The 10,112-nt window shown below is 39.9% G+C and overlaps 1 long non-coding RNA gene across 1 annotated transcript; it reads right to left on the reverse strand.

Moving 5' to 3' along the window:
* Positions 1-245: 245 nt before the first annotated feature.
* Positions 246-919, reverse strand: LOC123590663. Its single transcript, XR_006708905.1, has 2 exons — positions 664-919; positions 246-506 (listed from the first exon to the last, which is right to left on the reverse strand). It is a non-coding gene; the product is annotated as an uncharacterized LOC123590663 (long non-coding RNA).
* Positions 920-10,112: the final 9,193 nt, after the last annotated feature.

Below are 10,112 nucleotides of genomic sequence, written 5' to 3' on the forward strand. Positions count from 1 at the left end.
AGTTTGCGGAGGTTTTTTTTTTTTAATTCAGGAATGGATATTGAATTTCGCAATGATTTTCTTTTTTTTTTTTTTTGAGGTGATCATATGATTTTTTATTTTTAATCTGTTAATGTGTGAATTATTTTCATGATTTTCAGATGTGTAGGGCCAGCTGATGAGCAGTTTTGATTTCATCTGTAACCTTAATTCCTCTTTGCCGTAGGTACTACTCTCTTATTACTGCTGTAACAAACTACCAAAACTTAGTGGCTTGAAACAACATTTATTCTTTTACAGTTCTGTATGTCAGAAGTCCAAAGTGATTCTTAAAGTACCAGAATCAAGGTGTCCGTGGGGCTGGTTCCTTCTGGAGACTTCCAGGGAATCTGCTCCTTGCCTCTTCCAGGTCCTGGAGGCTGCAGGCATTCCGTGGCTCCTGGCTACATTACTCTAATTTCTGCTTCTGTTGACACATCACTTTGTCCTTTGTCTCTGACAGTCTTGTGTCTCTCTCATAAGGATCTCTGTAAATACAACAGTACCTGAATAATCCAGAATTATCTTCCCCATCTCAAGATCTGTAACTTAATCGCATCTGCAAAGTCCCTTTTGCCATAACAGTTCACACTCACAGGTTCTGAGGATTAGAATATGGAAATATTTGGGGTCTAATTATCTTACTTTTAAGTTCCAGAACTATGGTTCCATTTCATAGCAGATGGCTTTTTAATCTCCCTGAGGACATAACTATATTTATTCCGAAGTATTTTCTCTATATCCTCAATCACATTTGTTCTTTAGCGGGGAGGGCCAATTTTTCTGACATTCGGTCCTGGTCCTCTTTCAAGGTGCATGTCTGTTCAAATATTTGACCGCTCTTGGCTGGTCCAGTTTGCAGTTAAAGGGTAAACTGAACAATAGTGAAAGCTGGCACACCCTTTATTACATCAAATATACATCTCTATTTCCTCATCAGTGAATCTACATTCTGGACATTCCAAGAGCATTTCATCAGTGATGACACATGAGCAGAAGGGTGCGTATCTCCAGTTTTTGTGCTGTATCACCTGGGTGTTGTATCTTGATTCCCTGGACGTAGAACATGCTAAGTCTCCCAAGATACACCTATACTTCTCACTACTTTGTGGGAGACTTTAAATGCAACCAACTCTTTCAAAACCAAAAGTGTCTGTTTGTATGTATGTATATGCTTACACATTTGCCTCGAATTCTGCTATGTCTATTTCTCCAATGCCAACATTCATGCTAAGAGCCCTTCCAAAATAAGTCATTTGCTTGGTCTATATACTGGTTCTCAGGGTTTTTTTTCCCCGAGGGCAGAAGATGGCCACGAGATATTCAATGTGCAGGATGTGAGCAGCTGTTGCAAATTTAGTTCTCTAGTTAATTTCTCTGATTATTTTCCCATGATCCCTGCAGATCTTTGTATTTGGTGACTCTTAGCTTGGCATTTCTCTGGAGATTCTGTGCGAAAATCAGCTTTAGCATCAGCAGTTGTTTCTCTCCAGAGGTGAGTTTTTCTGTCCTTGTTTCTCCTTTAGACCAAGCCAGTCTGCCTTATTTTTCTCTTTGATGTCTTGTTTTTCTATGATTTATATCCATAAGTGGAATTGCTGGGTCATCAAGTATGTTCATCTTCAGCTATACCATAATAAATATTGCCACATTGTTCACTAAAGTGTTTGAAATAGTTTCCCTTCCCACCACAGCGTATGAGTCCTCATTTATCCCTGTCCTCATAATCCTTAGTACTGTCATTTAAAAAATTTTTTTATTTTGAAGAGAGAGAATGCACACGCTCACGGGCCAGGGGAGGGACAGAGGAAGAGAGACAGAGAGAGACAAAAAGAGAGAATCTTAAACAGGCTGCATGCTCAGTGCAGAGCCTGATGTGGGGCTCCATCACACAACCCTGGGACCATGACCTGATCCAAAATCAAGAGTCAGTTGCTCAACCAAAGAGCCACCCAGGTGCCCAGGTTTTGTCATATTTTCTAGATTTTGCCTAACTGACAGGTACCTCATTGTAGCTTTAATTTTCATTTTCCTGGATATTGGAGAGATAGAGTATCTTCTCATATTTTATTGGGTATTTTAATAAAATTAACATTTTCTTAGTTGCTTATATGTTCTAGTTAGGAATTTTTTTTAAGTTAGTCATTCTTATTTATCACATTGAAATGCAGATATCTTCTGGAAACCTGTGGTCTTTTTTCTTTACTCACATTAGCTTTGATTTTTAAAAAATTGTTTTAACGTGTATTTATTCTTGAGAGACCGAGACAGAGCGAGTGGGGCAGGGGCAAAGAGAGAGGGAGACAAAGAATCCAAAGCAGGTTCCAGGCTCCAGGCTGTCAGCATGGACCTAACGTGGGGCTCAAACCCACGAACCATAAGATCATGACCTGAGCTGAAGTTGGACACTTTACCGACTGAGCTACCCAGGTGCCCCTAAATGTGTATTTTAAAAATTTTTTTAAAATCTTTATTTATTTTTGAGAGAGAGAGAGAGAGAGAGAGAGAGAGAGAGAGACAGAGTGTGAGTGGGGAAGGAACAGAGAGAGAGGGAGACACAGACTCTGAAGCAGGCTCTAGGCTCCAAGCTGTTAACACAGAGCCCGACATGGAGCTCGAACCCACGGACCGTGAGATCATGGCCTGAGGACACTTAACTGACTGAGCCACCCAGGTGCCCCATAATTTTGATTTTTTAAAAGACTTATTTATTTATTTATTTATTTATTATTTATTTATTTAGTTATCTTTAGACTCAACATGGAGCTTGAACTCACAACCCCAAGATCAAGAGTTGCATGTTTTACCCACTGAACCAGCCAGGCGCCCCACATTAGCTCTGATGTTTAATTTACTGATTTTAATGTAGTATAATGTAACTTTTATTTATGCTCTGTGTTTTGTTTGGGTTTTAGTTTTATTAAAGTAGGACTCTGCTACCATGAGTTTATATAAATACCCTCCTCAATGTGATGTGTGTAATAATAGTAATTTGGGGAAACTTGTGAAGACTCGCTTATTGATCCAGTAGTCATTAATTTTCATGACTGTTTATTGTATTCTCAAGTAGAATATCTATTTTTTGAATTGCAGACAGGATTCTTGTAAGGCAGGACTCTTCGATTAAGCTTGTTAATCATGTTTCTCAAATGATTTGTCAGTTGTGTTGTTCTATTCCTTTCTGTACATAGTTTTTTTTGTCTGCTTTTCCTATTGAATACTAGAAGTGGTGTATTAAAATATCCTATAGCTCTCCACTTTAATTTTTGTTTGTTTTTCTACCATAAACCATGTATGTATGTATGTACATATACATAATGTGCATGTAGCTATGTAACATGCATATACGTTCAGAATTGCCGCATTTTCCTGGTGACATTCATTTTTTATGATCATATCATGATCCTTTTTATAATCATTAAGCTTTGGTTTTGAGGTTAAATTTTTATGCTGCTATTACTAAAATAAACCAGTTTTGTGGGTTTTTCCCCCTGACTTTACCTAATACATCTTTATTCTAATCATTTTCCTTCCAACCTTGGTTTGTCCTTATCTTTCAGGTATGTATGTATGTCTCTTGTAAAACACACACCACTGAGTGTTTTTCTTTGTTAAGGCTGCCATAACAAAGAACAATCAACTGGGTGCCTTAAACACAAAAATGGAAAGTCTCACAATTGTGGAGGCTAGAGGTCTGAGATCAAGGTGTTGGGAGCTTTTGAGGAAAACTCTGCCTCATACTTCTTCCCTAGGTGCTGGCTGATGTGATGGTAACTTCCAGCATTCCTTGTCAGTAGAAACATCACCTGATCTCTGCTTTCATCCTCAAATGTGATCTCCCTATGTCTATGCCTCTGGGTCTACCTCTTACCCTTTCTCTACAGACACCAGTCATATTGGATGTGGGGTTCACACTACTCCAATGTGACTTCATCTTAACTCTTTACATCTGCAATGACCCTATTTCTAAGCAAGGTCACTTTGGGGGCACCTGGGTGGCTCAGTGGGTTGAGCGTCCAACTTCAGCTCAGGTCATGATCTCGCAGTTTGTGAGTTCGAGCCCTGTGTGGGGCTCTGTGCTGACAGGTCAGAGCCTGGAGCCTGCTTTGGATTCTGTGTCTCTCTCCCCCTCTGCCCCTCCATCACTCAGGGTCTGTCTCTTTATTTCTCTCTCTCTCTCATAAATAAATGAACATTAAAAAAAATTTTAAACAAGGTCACTTTCTGAGGTACTGGGGATTAGGACTACAGCATATGAATTTTAGGGGAACACAATTCAACCTATAACCCTTAGTTTTCAAAATTCAATCCAGGGGCACCTGGGTGTTTCAGCCTGTTGAGTGTCCAACTTTGGCTCAGGTCACGATCTCATGGCTCAGTTTATGAGTTCGAGCCCCACATCAGTCTCGCTGCTGTCAGCACAGAGCCTACTTCAGATGCCCTCTGTCCCTCTCCTGCTTATGTGCACATGCATGCACACTTTCTCTCTCAAAATAAATAAATAAACTTAAAAAGGATCAGTTAAAAAAAAAAAGAAAAAGAAAAGTTACTTTAAAAAAATAAATAAATAAAAGTTCAACCTAAAAATACATGCGTAGGAGTGCCTGGGTGGCTCAGTCAGTTGAGCATCCAACTTCAGCTCTGGTCATGATCTTGGGGATCATGAGTTTGAGCCCTGGGTTGGGCTCTGTGCTGACAGCTCAGGTTCAGGTTCTGTGTCTCCCTCTCTCTCTGCCCCTCCCCTGCTCCCACTCTGTCTCTGTCAAAAATAAATAAAAACATTAAAAAAAAATGAAAATAAATAGGGGCGCCTGGGTGGCTCAGATGGTTAAACATCCCACTTAGGCTCAGGTCATGATCTCACAGTTTGTGAGTTCGAGCCCCACATTGGGCTCTGTGCTGACAGCTCAGAGCCTAGAGCCTGCTTCAGATTCTTTGTCTCCCTCTCTCTCTGCCCCTCCTCCACTAGTGCGCACACGCTCTCTCTCTCTCTCTCAAAAATGAATAAAAACATTTAAAAATTTTTAAAAATAAATAAAAATATAAATATAGATAAATACATGTGTATATGCACATATATTATCATATATACAATATTGTAAATATTTTGTATATAGAGATGTATATAAACATATTTGTAAATACATATATACTTACATCTACTTTTTTGCTTTCCACTTTATCTATCTTACATCTGTATTTCTCTTTTCCTGACTTATTTCTGATTGATCAAATAGTTTAAATTCTTTTTTCATTTCTTGCAAGTTATACACTGAATTTTGTTTCTTTTTGTGATGATCTTTAAAATTTAATTAAGTGTGGGGTGCCTGGGTGGCTCAGTTGGTTAAGCATCCGATTCTTGATTTCGGCTCCCATCATGATCTCACGATTTGTAAGGTTGAGCCCCACACTGGGTTCCACACTGATAGCACAGAGCCTGCTTGGGATTCTCTCTCTCCCTCCCTCTCTGCTCCTCCCCTGCTTGCACACTTGCATGTACACTCTCTCTTTTTCTCTGTCTCTCAAGAGAAATAAACTTCTAAAAATAAATAAATAAAATAATTAAGTGTATAATCTTTTTTGAGAACTACTCAAGCAACTTAGAATTTTGCCATCACATTCTCATATTTTTTTTATTATCACCTAGTATATTTTTATTTACAACTTGTTTTTAACATGCTCCCAAGTTAGTCGCTATTATCATTATTTTATGTAGATAATACTTCCAAAAGCCTACACAACAATTAACTGTTGCTTTACTCAGTATCTTTGTTGTATCTAAGTCTTCCCTCTGGACAGGAGTTTTTTTCTTTCTGACATGTTTTTTTAGACATTCATTTAGTAAGATAATTTTAATAATAAACAGAGTTCTGTTTCCCTGAAAAATAAGAAATTAGTAATTTTAGACGGAAATCTCTTGTCTTTTCCTCTTGACTACTTTAGCAAATTCCCTCCATTTGGGGTTCTTCAATATGTGTTTGGATGTGGGTTAAAAAAAAAATTATCCTGATTGGCATTCATTGTGCTTCCTAAATCTGAATATATGATTTCTTCATCATTCATAGAAAATTCTTACCCATGTATATCTTCAACAATTGCCACACACCCCCATTCTTTCAATTTCTGTCCTAGAAATCTAATTGGATGTGTGTTGTAAATTTCTCAGTTTATTCTCTATACCTGATATGTTCTCTCTTTTTTACTGTCTGTACCGCATCCTTAATAATTTCCTAATATTTATTCCACTTCAAACATTTATCTATTTCCTTTTTTAAATCATTTACTAAATTGCCAATTTCAATAATCCTATCTTATTTTTAAGAAGATCTGTTTGGTTCTTAAGTCAACCCTGTGTTGTATTATTTTATTGGATATTGCTTACTTCTTGTATTTTCAAGTCTGCTTTTAATTTTCCACTTATTTATAGTTTGAATCCAATAGTTCTATTATCTGAGGATACTGAGGGTCTAATTCTGATATTTATTCTTTTTTTTTTAACGTTTATTCACTTTTTGAGAGACAGAGACAGAGTGTGAACAGGGCAGGGGCAGAGAGAGAGGGAGACACAGGATCTGAAGCAGGCTCCCGGCTCTGGGCTGTCAGCACACAGCCCATTGCAGGGCTCGAATTCATGAACCGTGAGATCATGACCTGAGCCGAAGTCAAGACACTTAACCGACTGAGCCAGGCAGGCACCCCTCTTTCTGCTGACTCTTGTTCTCTGACTTAATTTCTCAGATTTTTATGCTTTCCTTTTGAACTTAGATATCTTCCTCAGCACATCTGCAGCTTTGAAAACCCTATGAAGCCTGGACTGAGGACTTTCCCTCCAGAGAGGATTTTCATTGGCTATTGAGAACGGACCCTGATGTGTTTGGGGTTTCTCAGTACCCCAGCCCCTCAGAATGGGCAGCCTATGGCTATATATTCAAAGAAGACTTTTTCTTTCCCAAAGCCCCATGCTGAAGCAAACACATTCCCTTGCAGCCTCCTTTGTTACAGGACACACTTTTTCTATTACATTATTTTACCTATAGTGTAGCCCCTTGAGGGTCTCCGGTTTATGCAGAGTTTCAGTCCCAACTTCCACCTTTAAAAAGCTAAAAGCCTTGTTTTCTTCTGTAACAGCCACTAAAACTCGAATATCTTGGTTAATAAGCATAGCAAATGCTTCCAGGAGAGTGGCTGCATGGGTGGCAGCTTAAAACTTGAATTTTCATGTCTGTTTCAGGTCCCTGGAGATTTATCCTTTCTTCTCAAAAGCTCAGCTATGCATTTAAAAGAATGCTGTTACATTTTATTGTTCATTTCCAAGTATTTTTTTTTTATGCAGGAGTTTTTCAAAAAGTTTGTCAGGTAACAAACATCATTGGTAAACAATTTTAAAATGAGAGTTAAGTAATAAGACTGGCTACTTAGGAAGATTATTCTGTTGGCCAGGTAGTGCAAGGAATGAGGGAATTACATACCACTCTTAGCTACTTATCAGCCCAGAACAGAAAACAGAGGGAAGAACAAAGGAGGACTTTGCAGGTGATTGTAAAAGGTTTGTACTTCTCCGTAAGATGGGAGTCTGTTGGAGAATTTTACCAGAAGAGTGAGATCCTTAAGAATTTTTAAAGGAGCACTCTATGGCCATATGGAGAATGGAATCATGGGAGGGCAGGAGTTAAAACAGAAAATATCACATTGCTGTGTACTCTGTTGCCTTTATTAATGAGGGTAGAATATTTGGGGCTCCTTGGTTGCAAGCAGAGGTGAGGAATACAAGACAATTCAAAGAGACATATTTTTGGAGGACCAGCTGAGTTGAGTGGTCCATGGGTGACCATATTGTCTTTCTGACAGTAGACAGTAGAGAAAAGGAGTTAAGGAGAGATCTTGGTGAGGTGGAAACATGGCAGAGATAATATGGATGAGGAGTATCAGTGATAAGAGTATAAATTACATTCCCTCTGCTAACATTTATATCCCAGACTTCGGAAATTCTCCAGGGAGCTGGAAAAGAAGAAAGAGTTTGGCCACGTGGAAATATTCTATGCAAATAGAAATGATTGACACCTGCAGATTCATGTTCTGTGTATGCTCTCCCATTTAAGGCTTTAAAGACCTCTGGGAGACAAGTATCACTACCCCCAGTTTATAGATAGGAGACTGAGGCTTCCAGATGTTAACTAACCTTCTTAAAGCCAACCACTAGTAACTGGCAGAATGGCAGAGATGGAATTCAGAGTTTTATGGCCCTGAAAGTGTACTTTTTGAGGCTACCATGCTGGGAAGAAAGCTTCGTTCGTCTTAATCAAGGTGAGAATTATCCTGTCCAGTTTTGGAACTCAGAGGGGAGCCCAAGAAAATTGCAGGGGCAGCCCAGACGCACCCTGGAGGTGGCTCTCATGCTCTCTAATGGTTTCAACTGTGTCACTTCGAGACAACGCCCCTTGGGCCTAGAGACGCTTTCTCCTCCCAGAATTCAAATTCAGTTCTAATTCTTGAGCCTCTTTTTCCCTCCCAAAGGTCAGAAGTCACAGCTCGTGAGGGTGCCCCAGTCTGTTCTCATCAAGGCAGCTCTGTGTGCCCCAGGGGCCCAGACTATTCTGAACCCTTACTTGTCCTTGCTGTTTCTTAATGGTAGAGCCTGCTGATGCCACACTGGGAGGAATGCATTTAAGAGGTGTCCTGGGGCTCTGTTAACCAGCTCTGCTTTTGTAGCAGGCTTGCTGGGGCAGGGATATGGAAATCATTTCTTTTCCCCCACTGTGGACCTTGAAACAGAGAAAGAGAGAGAAAGAGAGAGAGAGACCATTTCTTTAGGTAACAATATCCAACCATCTTCTCTTTTGCTTCTATTTGTTCTAAAACTCAGAGTTCAACGTCGTGTGTACAAAGAGAAGAGTCAGATTGACTTAAGAATTCCACGGGTCCAGATAATCAAACAAACAAACAAACAAACAAAACACTCAAGGAAGCAAGGATTGGGAAGAAACTCCAATTCCACCAGCTGATGCTATAAATAAAGCAAGAATGCTGTAAGGTCATGCATAAAGTCGACCAATTTCTGCCAGTAAGATAGGTTTCCTTTACATTCCCTGAGCATCTACTCTATGTTGGGTACAAATGTTTTCTTCTGGCTTTCGTCATATGTAATACTCCTGCAAAATTAGGGAGGTAAGGCATTGTTCACTGCCCTTTGCAGATGAGGACAGTGACATCCCCAGAGAGTAAATGACATGTCCAAGTTCATTCAGCTCTGCATATCAGAAGCAGGATTATAACCCAAGTCTTTCTGATTCCTAAGTTTAGGGCTCTTTTCTCATGATCCTGCTGCCTTTTCCAAGAGCAGCTGGACATTGGAAGTGGATTGAAGGAAAACTGAGCTCCTATAGAAGGGAAAAGGGTGCAGAAAAATGGTTGAGTTGTGTCATTTCTCTCTGCATCCACCTTGACATTAGATCTGGCACATGCCATTCATAGGTCATCTCTACTTTGTGCTTTTGTGTATTCTCCCCAGGGTCATACTCCAACGTGTTCCCAGAGACTCTGTTCTGCTTTCATTGTGGCCTCCTCTTAGCTTGCCAAGACCCTGGGAATTGAGTTCTATTTCTCACGAAAGCATTCAGTGCCCCCAGTGTGCTGACCACTGAGACACGAAGGGATGCAAATATGGCCGCTGCTTAGAAGTAATGATGTCTATTTCAAGTTTGGCTGGCAGGCACATAACCAGATGCAGTCACTTACTGTATATGCTGGGCACTGGGTCCTGTTCTATTTGCTAGGGCCTCAACCAGGAAAATAATAAAATCTCTGTTCTACTTTGAGTTTATCATCTAGTGGGGGGAGTTACACAATAAACAAACAAAACCGTAGAATGTCAGTTGGGAACCAGTGCACAGGTGGAAAATAAAACAGGTGACAGGATGACAGAAAGTGAGGAGAGTTGCTATTTGGGGGTTTGGAGAAGATGCGTGTGGGGAGCCTTGTGTGTGAGAAGGGAGCTAAGTGAAATAATAAGGAGCCACGTAATTATCTGGTGGAGGAAGCAACCAGGGAGGGCCAGGGCCCTGATGTGTATGCACGCCTGGTGTATTCAAGGGATG

Source organism: Leopardus geoffroyi, chromosome B4 (assembly GCF_018350155.1).
Source record: "Leopardus geoffroyi isolate Oge1 chromosome B4, O.geoffroyi_Oge1_pat1.0, whole genome shotgun sequence".
In the NCBI taxonomy this organism is placed as follows: domain Eukaryota; kingdom Metazoa; phylum Chordata; class Mammalia; order Carnivora; family Felidae; genus Leopardus; species Leopardus geoffroyi.